This window comes from Natator depressus, chromosome 1 (assembly GCF_965152275.1).
Source record: "Natator depressus isolate rNatDep1 chromosome 1, rNatDep2.hap1, whole genome shotgun sequence".
NCBI lineage: Eukaryota > Metazoa > Chordata > Testudines > Cheloniidae > Natator > Natator depressus.
In genome coordinates, this window is record NC_134234.1 from 258552165 (window position 1) to 258568451 (window position 16287).

Consider the following 16287-nt stretch of genomic DNA (forward strand, 5'->3'; position numbering starts at 1 on the left):
GCAGCCCCCATTGGCCTGGAGAGGCGAACCACGGCCAGTGGGAGCCACGATCGGCCGAACCTGCAGACGTGGCAGGTAAACAAACCAGTCCGGTCCGCCAGGGGCTTTCCCTGAACAAGCGGCGGACCGCCTTTTAGAACCACTGTGATACAGTGACCTAAGCCTAGAGGTAAGTGGGGAAGTGGGATACCAGGAGGAAACACAAGGAGGAGGGTGCAACGGGGAGGCCTCCTAATTCATACTGAGAAAGGGCAATCGGCTAGTTACCTTAGGTGCCTGTACACCAACACAAGAAGCCTGGGAAACAAGCCAGGAAGAATAGGAAGTCCTGGCACAGTCAAGGAACTATGATGTGATTGGAATAACAGAGACTTGGTGGGGTAACTCACATGTCTGGAGCACTGTCATGGATAGGTATAAACTGTTCAGGAAGGACGTGTCGGGGAGAAAACGTGGAGGAGTTGCACTGTATGTAAGAGAGCAGTATGATTGCTCAGAGCTCCAGTATGCAACTGGAGAAAAGCCTGTTGAGAGTCTTTGGGTTAAGTTTAGAGGCGAGAGAACAAGGGTGATGTCGTGGTGGGCATCTGCTATAGACCACCAGACCAGGAGGAGGAGGTAGCCGAGGCTTTCTTTGAACAACTAACAGAAGTTTCCAGATCACAGGCCCTGGTTCTCATGGGGGACTTCAATCACCCTGACATCTGCTGGGAGAGCAATACAGCAGTGCACAGACAATCCACGAAGTTTTTGGAGAGTGTTGGGGCCAACTTCCTGGTGTAAGTGCTGGAGGAACCAACTAGGGGCCGTGCTCCTCTTGACCTGCTGCTCACAAACAGGGAAGAATTGGTAGGGGAAGTAGAAGTGGGTGGCAACCTGGGCAGCAGTGACCATGAGATGGTTGAGTTCAGGATCCTGACAAAAGGAAGAAAGGAGAGAAGCAGAATATGGACCCTGGACTTCAGAAAAGCAGACTTTGACTCCCTCAGGGAACTGCTGGGCAGGATCCCCTGGGAGGCTAATATGAGGGGGAAAGGAGTCCAGGAGAGCTGGCTGTATTTTAAAGAAGCCTTATTGAGGGCGCAGGAACAAACCTTCCCGATGTGCAGAAAGAATAACAAATATGTCAGAGGACCAGCTTGGCTTAACAGAGAAATCTTCGGTGAGCTTAAACATAAAAAGGAAGCTTACAAGAAGTGGAAACTTGGACAGATGACTAGGGAAGAGTAAAAAAATATTGCTCGAGCATCCAGGGGTGTATTCAGGAAGGCCAAAGCACAGTTGGAGTTGCAGCTAGCGAGAGATGTGAACTGTAACAAGAAGAGCTTCTACAGGTATGTTAGCAACAAGAAAAAGTCAGGGGAAGTGTGGGACCCTTACTGAATGGGGGAGGCAACGTAGTGACAGATGTTGTGGAAAAAGCTGAAGTACTCAATGCTTTTTTTTTTTTTTTTGCATCAGTCTTCGCAGAGAAGGTCAGCTCCCAGACTGCTGCACTGGGCAGTACACTATGCGGGGGAGGTGAGCAGCCCTCATTGGTGAAAGAACAGGTTAAGGACTATTTAGAAAAGCTGGACATGCACAAATCCGTGGATCTGGATCTAATGCATCTGAGGGTGCTGAGGGAGTTGGCTGATGTGATTGCAGAGCCATTGGCCATTATCTTTGAAAACTCATGGCGATCGGGGGAGGTCCTGGATGATTGGAAAAAGGCAAATATAGTGCCCGTCTTTAAAAAAGGGAAGAAGGAGAATCCAGGGAGCTACAGACTGGTCAGCCTCACCTCAGTCCCTGGAAAAATCATAGAATAGGTCCTCAAGGAATCCATTTTGAAGCACATGGCGGATATGAAGATGATCAGGAACAGTCAACATGGATTCACCAAGGGCAAGTTCTTGCCAGAAAATTTTAAAAAGTATGGATTGGATGAATGGACTATATGTGGATAGAAAGCTAGCTAGATTGTCGGGCTCAATAGGTAGTGATCAATGGCGTGATGTCTAGTTGGCAGCCGGTATCAAGTGGAGTGCCCCAGGGGTTGGTCCTGGGGCTGCTTTTTTCTACATCTTCATTAATGATCTGGATGATGGGATGGATTGCACCATCAGCAAGTTTGTGGATGACACTAAGCTGGGGGGAGAGGTAGATACGCTGGAGGGTAGGGAGAGCATCCAGTGTGACCTAGACAAATTTGAGGATTGGGCTAAAAGAAATCTGATGAGGTTCGACAAGGACAAGTGCAGAGTCCTGCCTTTAGGACGGAAGAATCCCAGACACTGCTACAGGCTGGGGACCAACTGGCTAAGCAGCAGTTCTGCAGGAAAGGACCTGGGGTTTATAGTGAACGAGAAGCTGGATATGAGCCAACAGTGTGCCCTTGTTGCCAAGAAGGCTAGCAGTATATTGGGCTGCATTAGTAGGAGCATTGCCAGCAGATCGGGGGAAGTGATTATTTCCCTCTTTTTGGCACTGGTGAGGCCACATCTGGAGTACTGCGTCCAGTTTTGGGGCCCCCGCTACAGAAAGGTTGTGGACAAATTGGAGAGAGTCCAGCGGAAGGCAAAGAAAATGATTAGGGGGCTAGGGCACATGACATACGGGGAGAGGCTGAGGGAACTGGGCTTATTTAGTCTGCAGAAGAGAAGAGCGAGGGGGGATTTGATACCTGGAGGGAGGGTTCCCAAAATGCTTGGCTGTTCTGAGGGGTGGCAGATGACAGAACAAGGAGCAATGGTTTCAAGTTGCAGTGGGGGAGGTCTAGGTTGGGTATTAGGAAAAACTGTTTCACCAGGAGGGTGGTGAAACACTGGAATGGGTTACCTAGGGAGGTGGTGGAATCTCCATCTTAGAGGTTTTTAAGGCCCAGCTTGACAAGGCCCTGGCTGGGATGATTTAGTTAGGGTTGGTCCTGCTTTGAGCAGGGGGTTGGACTAGATGACCTGCTGAGGCCCCTTCGAACCCTAATCTTCTATGATTCTATGAAATAATTTGTCCATGATGGTCCCAAAAAAGATACATTTCCAGCAAAAATCCCTAGTGCCTATCACAATCATGCTTTGCTATTTGCACATCCAAGGGACTGCTCTGTGGTGTGCCAGGAACAGCACTGATGCCGCATACAGGAAGTAATGTTCGTTTGGGGACAGAGTTTTCCACCATGATTCTCACTGAGTAACACTTTACTCTGTGCATATTCTCATTGCAATTAATGGTACTGCTGGCTGAGTCCTGGGCTACTCAGTGTGGGTGCTCCTGGCAAAAACTGACTCTCACCTATTTAAGAGCTTATGAAGGGGACTCTAGTCTGAGAAATGCACAAAGCCTGAGGGCTCTGGAGAGTCTGGGCAGGGCGCTGAGAAGGTCTTATTGTTATGCACAGCTGGTTGGAACTGAACACGGAATAAAGCAGAGCTCCGGCAAGCTCCTTACACATCCCCACGGGCTGCCTCCCTAAGGCATATTGTAACCCAGTTCTTCTGAATGTCACACCGCAATGCCTGCACTCCGTATGCGAGGAGTCATCTGAGAAGGTGCTCTGGCACTTTCCCAGCAGAATGGCTCCCACACCCTCTCTGTGATGCCACAGCAAGTTCTAGCTGAAGGCAGGGGATGTATGTCTGTCCCAGTTCATGCCCTCGACTGCCGTGCCACTTAGACGAATTGCTCCATAACCCATCTCACCACATCTGGCAAAGATGAGAGCTAGAGTTAATCAATATTTGAGAGAACAAACAATGACTTTTCCAGTGTGGGTTGCAACATGCCTCCTCCCTGTTTTCTCTGGCACCCATTCCTAGGCAGCCGCCCAGAACACTGAATTGCTTGCGGCAGTGGCTAGGATGCTGGCAAGAGCACAAACAGATGAACTAATAGTAGTGTTTTGGTTTTGAAAAACCCCTCCTGCCGTTGTTTCATTTATAGTTATACAGCAGGGAAAGATCTGATCAGGAACACAATGGCTGTGAGGAAAGGCATGTTTACATGAACGATGGGGGCAGGATGAGTGCGTGTGCCCAAGGGGGAAGGCGCAGCAGGAGAAGGACAGAGAGCCCCCCATCCCATAGGTAACATGGGGTGGGGAGAGCGCGGTGGCCCTGGGCTGGGAGCAGGGTAGGGGAGGCGACATGTGGGGCAGTCACGTGTCTTCCACTTTTGATTGTGTGTCCCCCATGACCAGTAGGGTGGAAACATGCAGTAGTAATTCCAATATGGAAACCAGGCAAACTATGCCACAAAAGTGGATGCATTTAGACCAATTACCCTTACATCCTCTCTGGGTAAAATTATGGAGAGAAGGTGAATTAAAGACTGGTTGTCTATTTGGAAAACAATGGCATTATAGGTGCAGAGTGGTTTTAGGAGAGGAAGATGCTTTGTTTACACTGGACTTTCCTCCGTAAAACTTTTGTCATTCAGGGTTGTGAAAAAATACACACACCCCGATCGACAAAAGTTTTACAGATGAAAGGCGCCAGTGTGAACAGCACTTTGTTGGTGGGAGAGTTTGCCTACTGACAAAGCTAGTGCCACTCCCTGGGGGTGGAAGTTTTTTTTTCAGGGGGAGGCCTCTCTCCTGCCGACAAAGAGCGACTACACTGCGTGCCTTTTAGCGGCACGGCTGTAGCAGCACGGCTGTGTCACAGAAAGGTGCGTAGTATAGACATAGCCTCAGAAACTGAAATACCAAAAAGTATGAGGCACAATGATTTTATTAGCTCTGTCTTTCTAGATATTGCAAAGGCATAAGACATGCTGTAGAGGGAAGGGTTATTGTACAAAGCAGGTGCACTGCGGATAAGGGGGAAATATATGGGTGGAATAGAAAATTTTTGATTAAAAGGACATTCAGGTCAGAGTTGGGAAAGTTAAGTTCAATATATATTATATAAAAAATGGTACATCATAGGGAAGTGTTATCAGCCCAACCTTGCTTAACAGTATGATAAATGGTCTCCCAAAAGAAATAAGTTCTGGGGTTGGTGTCACTCTACTTGTAGGTGATTGTGCTTTGTGGGTAAGGAGCAGGAATATTGAGATGGCAGAAAAGAGAATCAACAAAGCCTTATATGTGATATCTGACTGGGGAAATGCCTGGGGTTTCAAGTTTTCCATTGCTAAAACCAAAGGACTGATCTTTACAAAAAGGAAAGTTACAAAGGAATGATAACTGTATCGTTATGGAGAACAAAGAGACAGTTAAAAGGTTCAAATTCTTAGGGGTAATATTAGATAGTAAATTACTTTGGAAAGATCATATACATTATGGTAACAATACATGTGCAGGAAGGATTAAACTGCTTAAAAGTCTTGCTGGGACTAATTGGGTGGTGGATTAGAAAACACTGCTGATGGTAAACAGAGCCTTAATCAGACCAGTTATTGACTATGCTGCCAAGCTTTTGGGTCAGCGTCAGAATCAGAACTTAAGTTAAAATTACTACAAATTGAGTGTGGTGCATTTATTACAACATCTATATGCATTCTACAGATTGCTTCTAGTGAAATGCCAGTTACACTATGAATGAAACTACTGGACCTAACTTTCTGGGACAACGTTAATGGAAACTGCAATGATGAAAGTACCAAATAAATGTATGAGGATTGTTGCCAAATTGATAAGCAAACTATAGCACATGATGTTAGAACTCCACATGCCATTCAAGTTAAAGTGTGGATGCAGGAGTTGAGGGACAAGGAAAAGCTGAACGAAGTCAAAACTTGTAGTCGTGGGAAAATTAGTTAGGGATGGAAAGTTGCATGTCCAGTGTGGATTTAGATTTATTTTAAAGACTTAAGGGTAAAAAAGACAATAGGCATTAAAAATGAAGGGTACCAATATATAGAAGAAAAGTGGTCAGTTTTGTCAAATATATACAGATGGGTCCAAAAAAGAAAAAATAGGAAAAGTAGGAACAGCATATTGTATATCACAATTGGGAATTAGTTACATCTAAAAGAATATCTGACTATGTAGATGTCATGACAGCCAAACTAGTAGCAATAATGCGAGCATGGAATTGGATCTGGGATGTACTCCCAGCAGCTGCGGTAATTTTTTCAGATTCAATCTCAGGCCTTCTGGCAATAAAAAGGAGTGTCTTGGTACGCAGAAGTGATTTAATCAATGAAATGATTTTTCTAATAACAGAGCTAGTGTGGATGGGCATACATGTAGCATTAGCTTGGATCCCCGAGCATATCAGGATGACAGGGAATGACATGGCGGACAAAGCAGCTAAAACTGCTGTAAGAAATGGAAGGCTTGACATAGAAATTCCCTTGAGTAGCAGAAATTCAAAAGCCCAGCACAGAAAAAAATAAAAGATGAATGGCAAAAATGTGGATGAATGAAAAGAGAGGAAGAAGAATTTTGGAATTGTGCCCTAGAATTGAGGACTACGACATACTTCAGGGCCTGGATAGGACTAATGAAGTGCTTTTGTTTAGAGTATTAACCGGCCATAGTGGCTTAAACAAAAATCTTTTCCAAATAAATAGACACAAAGATGGCCTATGCATACTCTCTAAGGTAGAAGAAACAATTGATCACAGTTTATGGGTATGTAAGGGCTTTAGTAAAGAAAGGGAAAAGATTTTTGAGCAATTCAAACATTTTACGGTAAAAAAATACATTATTTGATTTAGTAAAAACATTGGGAAAGTGGAGTATTATTAAAAAGGGGCTGTTACATTAACTAAAAGATACAGGGCAGAGTGGGAGGTTAGAAACCTCTAAGAAATGAAGGATTATAGTTGGTGGCTGCTATAAACTATTCAGTCAAGTCTGCTTCACCATAAAAAAGAGAAGAAGAAGGAAAAGAAAGAAAGGGGGTTTCAGAGAGAAAGAGTTTGCAGTTGCTCTCTGGGCACAGAGAGGCAGGTAGGAGGAAACCCAGGGGGAACTAAAAGCCCTGGGATCCTGTCCCTAACAGAAAGGGTTTACCCAGAAGAGTTGTGGGGAAGAAAGCCTGTGGAAGGCAGAGCAGGAAGAAGCCCAGGGAAAGAGCAGCAAGGGCTGAGACTGTGTAAACCTTGGCTGCTGAAGACAGGGTCCCTGGGCTGGAACCTGGAGTAGAAGGTGGGCCCAGTTTCCCCCATTAGCCATTGGGAAAGTGGATCTGGAACAGGACGTGGACCAGAAGACTGCCTGACACAGCACATGGATAGTTTGTCCAGAGTTGGGAAAGTTAAGTTCAATATATATTGAACCCGTCTAATTTCTAGTCTAAATTTCCTGGTGGCCAGTTTATATCCATTTGTTCTTGTGTCCACATTGGTACTGAGCTTAAATAATTCCTCTCCCTCTCCGGTATTTGTCCCTCTGATATATTTATAGAGAGCAATCATATCTCCCCTCAACCTTCTTTTAGTTAGGCTAAACAAGCCAAGCTCCTTGAGTCTCCTTTCATAAGACAAGTTTTGCATTCCTCGGATCATCCTAGTAGCCCTTCTCTGTACCTGTTCCAGTTTGAATTCATCCTTCTTAAACATGGGAGACCAGAACTGCACACAGTATTCCAGGTGAGGTCTCACCAGTGCCTTGTATAATGGTACTAACACCTCCTTATCCCTACTGGAAATACCTCTCCTGATGCATCACAAGACCGCATTAGCTTTTTTCACGGCCATATCACATTGGCGGCTCATAGTCATCCTATGATCAACCAATACTCCAAGGTCCTTTTCCTCCTCCGTTACTTCTAATTGATGCGTCCCTAGCTTATAACTAAAATTTTTGTTATTAATCCCTAAATGCATGACCTTACACTTCTCATGATTAAATTTCATCCTATTACTATTACTACAGTTTACAAGGTCATCCAGATCCTCCTGTAGGATATCCCTGTCCTTCTCTAAATTGGCAATATCTCCCAGCTTTGTATCATCCGCAAACTTTATTAGCGCACTCCCACTTTTTGTGCCAAGGTCAGTAATAAAAAGATTAAATAAGATTGGTCCCCAAACCAATCCTTGAGGAACTCCACTGGTAACCTCCCTCCAGCCTGACAGTTCACCTTTCAGTAGGACCCGTTGTAGTCTCCCCTTTAACCAATTCGTTATCCACCTTTCAATTTTCCTATTGATCCCCATCTTATCCAATTTAACTAATAATTCCCCATGTGGCACGGTATCAAATGCCTTACTGAAATCTAGGTAAATTAGATCCACTGCAAAAAGAAAAAAGAAAAGGAGTACTTGTGGCACCTTAGAGACTAACCAGTTTATTTGAGCATGAGCTTTCGTGAGCTACAGCTCACTTCATCGGATGCATAGCATATGCATCCGATGAAGTGAGCTGTAGCTCACGAAAGCTCATGCTCAAATAAACTGGTTAGTCTCTAAGGTGCCACAAGTACTCCTTTTCTTTTTTCTTTTTACGAATACAGACTAACACGGCTGTTACTCTAGATCCACTGCGTTTCCTTTGTCTAAAAAATCTGTTACTTTCTCAAAGAAGGAGATCAGGTTGGTTTGGCACGATCTACCTTTTGTAAAACCATGATGTATTTTGTCCCATTTACCATTGACTTCAATGTCCTTAACTACCTTCTCCTTCAAAATTTTTTCCAAGACCTTGCATACTACAGATGTCAAACTAACAGGCCTGTAGTTACCCGGATCACTTTTTTCCCCTTTCTTAAAAATAGGAACTATGTTAGCAATTCTCCAATCATACGGTACAACCCCTGAGTTTACAGATTCATTAAAAATTCTTGCTAATGGGCTTGCAATTTCATGTGCCAATTCCTTTAATATTCTTGGATTAAGATTATCTGGGCTCCCCGATTTAGTCCCATTAAGCTGGTTGAGTTTCGCTTCTACCTCAAATATGGTAATGTCTACCTCCATATCCTCATTCCTATTTGTCATGCTACCATTATCCCTAAGATCCTCTTTAGTCTTATTAAAGACTGAGGCAAAGTATTTGTTTAGATACTGGGCCATGCCTAGATTATTCTTGACCTCCACTCCATCCTCAGTGTTTAGCGGTCCCACTTCTTCTTTCTTTGTTTTCTTCTTATTTATATGGCTATAGAACCTTTTACTATTGGTTTTAATTCCCTTTGCAAGGTCCAACTCTACTTGACTTTTAGCCTGTCTCACTTTATCCCTACATGTTCTGACCTCAATAAGATAGCTTTCCTTGCTGATCCCTCCCTTCTTCCACTCTCTGTATGCTTTCTGCTTTTTCTTAATCACCTCTCTGAGATGCTTGCTCATCCACCTTGGTCTACAACTCCTGCCTATGAATTTTTTCCCCTTTCTTGGGATGCAGGCTTCTGATAGCTTCTGCAGCTTTGATTTAAAATAATCCCAGGCCTCCTCTACCTTTAGATCCATAAATTCTTCAGTCCAATCCAATTCCCTAACTAATTTCCTTTATTTTTGAAAGTCAGCCCTTTTGAAATCAAAAACCCTAGTTGCTGATATGTTGCAGATAACCTCCTGAGGACCCTTCCAACCCTGATGTTCTATGGGGGCAGGGATAGCTCAGTGCTTTGAGCATTGGCCTGCTAAACCCAGGGTTGTGAGTTCAATCCTTGAGGGGGCCATTTAGGGATTTGGGGCAAAAATTGGGGATTGGTCCTGCTTTGAGCAGGGGGTTGGACTAGATGACATCCTGAGGTCCCTTCCAATCCTGATATTCTATGATTCTATAACAGAGACCCGCAGCAGTGCCACGTGAAACTTAAGGAGCTCAGGCAAGCTTACCAAAAAACCAGAGAGGCAAACGGCCTCTCCGGGTCAGAGCCCTAGACATGCCACTTCTATGATGACCTGCATGCCATTCTAGGGGGTGCCCTTACAACTACCCCACACCTGTACATGGACTCCTGCAAGGGAGTCTCATGCAACAGGGATGCAGATTTTGGGGAAGAGGAAGATTAAGATGAGGAGGAGGTTGATGCACAGCAAGCAAGTGGAGAAACCGTTTTCCCTGACAGCCAGGAACTGTTTTTCACCCTGGATATAGTACCCTCCCAACCCACTGAAGGCGGGCTCCCAGACCTAGAAGGCGGAGAAGGGACCTCTGGTGAATGTACCTTTGTAAATTTAATACATGGTTTAAAAGCAAGCATGTTTAATGATTAATTTGCCCTGAAGACTTGGGATGCATCCGCAGCCAGTACAGCTACTGGAAAAGTCTGTTAACTTATATGGGGATGGAGCGGAAATCCTCCAGGGACATCTCAATGAAGCTCTCCTGGATGTACTCCCAAAGCCTTTGCAAAAGGTTTCTGGGGAGGGCAGCCTTATTCCGTCCTCCATGGTAGGCACTTTACTACGGCAGGCCAGCAGCACGTAGTCTGGAATCATTGCATAACAAAGCATGGCAGCGCATGGTCCCGGTGTTTGCTGGCGTTCAAGCAACATCCATTCTTTATCTCTCTGTGTTACCCTCAGGAGAGTGATATCATTCATGGTCACCTGGTTGAAATAGGGGAGTTTTATTAAGGGGACATTCAGAGGTGGCCATTCCTGCTGGGCTGTTTGCCTGTGGCGGAACAGAAATCATCTCCGCTGTTAGCCACGCGGTGGGGGGAGGGTGAAGTCATCATCCCAGAGAATTGGGTGTGTGTGGGGGAGGGGTGGGTGGTTAGTTGGATTTGTGCTGCATGTTAACCCGAAAACCACAGCCCCTCCTTTTAAATGGCCAACCCGTTTTAAAGGGCCAACCCAACGGGTGCTTGGTATGTGAAATGACGGCGCTGCTGTTTGAAACAATTCCCCCATGTTAGGAAGGTTAAAGAAGCCAAAAGACTGTGGCTTACCATGGCTGCCTGCAAGCCAAATTCTGTTGCCCGCCGGCCCTGCGTGTGTGATCTCTCACACCCTACTGGCAGGCCCTTGACATAAGAGGCAAAATGCGAGATTGTAAAGAAAGCACACGTGCTATGTAATGTTAACAGCTTGGTTCACTGTGAAAGAGTCTACCCATTGTTCTCTAAAATGTCTCTTTTTAAAGACTAATCTCCCTCTTTTCCCTTCTGCAGCTGCAAATGTTTCATCGCTCCACGTATCATCTCCATCCCAGAGGCTATCAAAGATTAGAAGCCGAAAAAACCGCACTCAGGATGAAATGTTCTCTAAACTCATGCAGTCCTCATACGCTGAAAGACCCCAGCACAATGCGTGGAGGGAGACAATGTCAGAGTCCAGGAAAGCACAAAATGAACGCAAGGACAGGAGGGACAAGCGAGAGGAGAGGTGGCGTCAGCGTGATGAGAGGAGGCAGGATGCAATGCTGAGGCTACTAGAGGATCGAAGTGATATGCTCCTGCGTATGGTGGAGCTGCAGGAAAGGCAGCAGGAGCACAGACCACTGCTGCAGACCCTGTGTAACCAACTGCCCTCCTCCCCAAGTTCCATAGCCTCCTCACCCAGACGCCCAAGAATGCGGTGTGGGGGCCTCCGGCCACCCAGCCACTCCAACCCAGAAGACTACCCAAGCAACAGAAGGCTGGCATTCAATAAGTTTTAGAATGCAGTGTGGCCTTGTCCTTCCCTCCTCCCCCCCCTCCACCCCACCACCTGGTGCTTCCCTCCTCCCCCACCCCTCACGGGCTATCTTGGCAGTTCTCCCCCCATTTGTGTGAAGAATTAATAAAGAATGCATGAATTTGAAACAACAGTGACTTTATTGCCTCTGCAAGTGGTGATCAAAGTGGGGAGGGGAGGGCGGGTGGCTTACAGGGAAGCAGAGTGAACCAAGGGGGGCGGGTTTTCATTAAGAAACAAACAGAACTTCACACAGTAGCCTGGCCAGTCATGAAACTGGTTTTCAAAGCTTCTCTGATGCGCACCACACCCTCCTGTGCTCTTCTAACCGCCCTGGTGTCTGGCTGTGTGTAATCAGCAGCCAGGCAATTTGCCTCAACCTCCCACCCCGCCATAAACATCTCCCCCTACTCTCACAGATATTGTGAAGCGCACAGCAAGCAGTAATAATGATGGGAATATTGGTTTCGCTGAGGTCTAATCGAGTCAGTAAACTGCGCCAGCGCGCTTTTAAACGTCCAAATGCACATTCTACCACCATACTGCACTTGCTCAGCCTGTAGTTGAACAGCTCCTGACTACTGTCCAGGCTGCCTGTGTACGGCTTCATGAGCCGTGGCATTAAGGGGTAGGCTGGGTCCCCAAGGATAACTATAGGCATTTCAACATCCCCAACAGTTATTTTCTGGTCTGGAAAGTAAGTCCCTTGCTGCAGCCGTTCCCACAGACCAGAGTTCCTAAAGATACGAGCCTCATGTACCTTTCCCGGCCATCCCATGTTGACGTTGGTGAAACGTCCCTTGTGATCCACGAGTGCTTGCAGCACCATTGAAAAGTACCCCTTTCAGTTTATGTACTGGCTGCCTTGGTGGTCCGGTCCCAAGATAGGGATATGCTTTCTGTCTATTGCCCCACCACAGTTAGGGAATCCCATTGCAGCAAAGCCATTCACTATGACCTGCATATTTCACAGGGTCACTACCCTTGATATCAGCAGATCTTTGATTGCGTGGGCTACTTGCATCACAGCAGCCCCCACAGTAGATTTGCCCACTCCAAATTGATTCCCAACTGACCGGAATCAATTTGTCTGGCATTGCAAGCTTCCACAGGGCTATTGCCACTCACTTGTGAACTGTGAGGGCTGCTCTCATATTGGTATTCTGGTGCTTCAGGGCTGGGAAAAGCAAGTCATAAAGTTCCATGAAAGTGGCCCTATGCATACGAAAGTTTCGCAGCCATTGGGAATTGTCCCAGACCTGCAACACTATGCAGTCCCACCAGTCTGCCTGTTTCCCGGGCCCAGAATCAGCGTTCCAAGGCATGAGCCTGCCTCATTGCCACCAGGATGGCCAAATTGCCGGGGCCCATACTTCGAGAGAAGTCTGTGTCCATGTCCTCATCACTCTCATCACCGCGCTGCCATCGCCTACTTGCCTGCTTTTGCAGGTTCTGGTTCTGGTTCTGGTTCTACATATACTGCTGGATAATGCGCGTGGTGTTTAAAGCGGTCACAACTGCCACGGTGATCTGAGTGGGCTCCATGTTTGCCATTGTATGGTGTGAGCAGGAGAGCAGAGTGGCAGTGGAAGCGACGGGTGGATGACGATGCTGACAGCAATATGGCGCCCGAACGGAAAAAGGCACGAAACGATCGTTGCTTTCATGGAGGGAGGAGCAAGGGGTAGGCTGGCAGCAGACAGTGCTGCTGGCTGGGAGAGCAGCCTGAGGCAGAATGGCCCCCTCAAGGATTAAACTCACAACCCTGGGTTTAAGCAAGCCAATGCTCAAACTACTGAGCTATCCCTCTGCCAATATTCCAGGCAGGACTGAATCTCCATTAGACAAAACTTAAAGAAGAGAATGACCTGAGTCACTCCCATTTATGTGCAGGCGCCCCTGACAGACTTTACCGAGGTCTGCCAGGAGCACCGATGTCCGCCCAGGTGCCCTGACAGACCTCACCGAGGCCGGCCAAGACCACCCAGGAGATGACAAGAAAGGCTACTAGTTGTACTGCACTATCTGCTGCCACAAGGCAGTGAGCTGCAGCTGTGTAGCAATGCAATTCCACGTCTGCCAGCACCCACGAGATGTACAGTGACGGTGAGCTGAGCAGGCTCCATGCTTGCCCTGGCGTCTGCATGGGTAACCCAGGAGAAAAGGTGCGGAACGATTGTCTGCCCTTGCTTTCATGGAGGGAGGGGGAGGGGGCCTGACAACATGTACCCAGAACCACCCGCGACAATCTTTTTTGCCCCATCAGGCATTGGGATCTCAACCCAGAATTCCAATGGGCGGCGGAGACTGCGGGAACTGTGGGATAGCTACCCACAGTGCAATGCTCTGGAAGTCGATGCTAGCCTCGGTACTGTGGATGCACTCCGCCAACTTAATGGTCTTAATGGTTTTAAGTGGGGACACACAAAGTCGACTGTATAAAATCCCTTTCTAAAAATTCGACTTCTATAAATTTGACCTAATTTCATAGTGTAGACATACCCTTAGGGGTGGGAACCACATCTGTCTCTGTAGAATGCCCAACACAATGGGAATCTGAGCTTTGACTGGGGGCTTTTCATGCTTCACAATTAAATGTAACAATTATTTTTATTATTATAACACACTCGCTGTTCTGTACATGGCTGCTGTCATTGAGACAGGGGTGGCAAGCTTTCTGTTTGGCTCAGCCTCCAATCGTATCTTGTTGTTTTGCAGTTGTCCTGTCATCTAATTTCATTGTGTTGGGGTGATGTGCATTGATACAAATCTGGCAATGGTATACTGAGTAGCTACACTCCCAAATATGTAATAGCAGATCAGATTTGTGGAAGAAGGATGGCTTTTATGATAAGAGCATAAATTTTGCCAGAATCTTAGCACATGACCCAATAAAGATTTTCAGGTCTGGGGCCATTGCCATCTCATGCAGTGCTGGCTGTGGCAGCCATTTTAAATTCAGAATGCATTTTTTGGTCTACTGCTGTTTTTCTGATGCTGATTGTTTATGGTATTAAATCATCCCAGTGCGTTTTTATTTTTGTACTTCTATATTCCCATTGTTTTAGGTATTCTAACAACTAAAGCAATGAGTTGTGATGACTTGAGATTGTACAAAAATATTAAGAATTAACATGCTCTAGTAAATTCTTCCTGATGACACACTATGAAGTATTAATTGCACAGAAAAATAACACAATAAGTTTACAAGTTTCCGTTCAGGAACAGAAAGTTACAGTTCACATACATAGCTTATGCTCAGATAAATTGGTTAGTCTCTAAGGTGCCACAAGTACTCCTTTTCTTTTTGCGAATACAGACTAACACGGCTGTTACTCTGAAACCATACATAACAGCATATTGCTGTGTCTCAAGAAGACTGAATGGGCAGCTTACATAAATATGCAGCCAAAAATTAATTCCAAAAAATGTCTCTCACAATCTTCAATATATTGAAACAATGCATTGTGCACCATTTTTCAAGGAGAGCTGCACTTTGGTCTTGGAGATCTCCCTTGCAGGAGGTTTGCTGAATAAGGGGAGTTTATTTTGCTTGATAGGCTCTGTTAATGGCTTGGTTTTATCTTGCAATCTCTGGTACAAACATTCTGTAACAAGGAGACAATCACAGAAGGGTTTGCAATGTCTTTGGTGTCTGATTTAACAAAGTCTACACTCTTTTTGGAGAAGGGGTTACCCACGTCTTCTATGACCTTAACCAGTACCTTGACATGTCATGCAAAGGAAGCCTGGACACTTTTCACCTGCTCATGGTGTTTTGTGTTAGATCCTTTCTTTGCTGCGGCTCCAAACTCCTTTCAACATGGCCACCTCTGGTCCTGCTGTCATCCAGTGCTGAAGAGTCTGTGGACTTTGTGATAGACCAAGTGCCGCCGTCCCCTTTCAGTTTGGCATTATTTTGCTCATGAGCTTGGTCAAGGATGATTGCAGAGAAAGCGTGCTATGTCTGGCGAACTGTGAAGTTCCCCTTTAGGAATTCTTTAGCTATGTCTGGACATACTGTGTGAAGGCTTACCGTAACTGGGAGGTAAACAGGCACCTAACAAGTGAAATTAGTACCATCTAATGCAAAGAACCAGGGTCACAGCTTCTCAAGGCATTCAGTGTAGAGGGGGAAGTTTGCCTGGCAGATTGACAGCACATGGGTCAATAAAAGAGGCTTCAGATGAAGTGTGCTGTGCTAGATCTGGGACATTGGGTTTTCTACTTTTTGCTTATCACATGATGTATCGTACCCCATTCTGACATACCAGGGTACAATCCAGACTAATGAGCCACTGTGTCACCCCTGCCCTGCAAGCTTTGGGGTCTTACAATGCCTTGCTGAAGTAGCTCCCACTTAGGCCATTCACAACAGCCTTCCAGCATGCAAGCCCCACCCTGATTGTGCAACTGCAGCCTGCCAACCACACTTGGGTTACGCTCTGGCTCTCACCAGCCTTGGTTATACAGTAGGATGACCCCAATACCCCCACGCCAGTCCCTGATTTTCCCCCAGAAATGTATGTCCTGTACTGCTCAGCCCTCTCCTGGACAGTACTAAATATTTTAAATCCATTATTCCTTAAAGGGACTAATATGCTAGCTTATGATCTTAAATAGTTGAATTTAAACACACTGGATTAGATAAAACAATAAAATAAGTTTATTAACTACAAAGACATTTTAAGTGAATATCCGTAATGTGGCATAAAAAGTCAGAAATGGATACAAGAAAAATAAAGATACAACTTTACTAATACCTAACTTAACAAACTATATCAG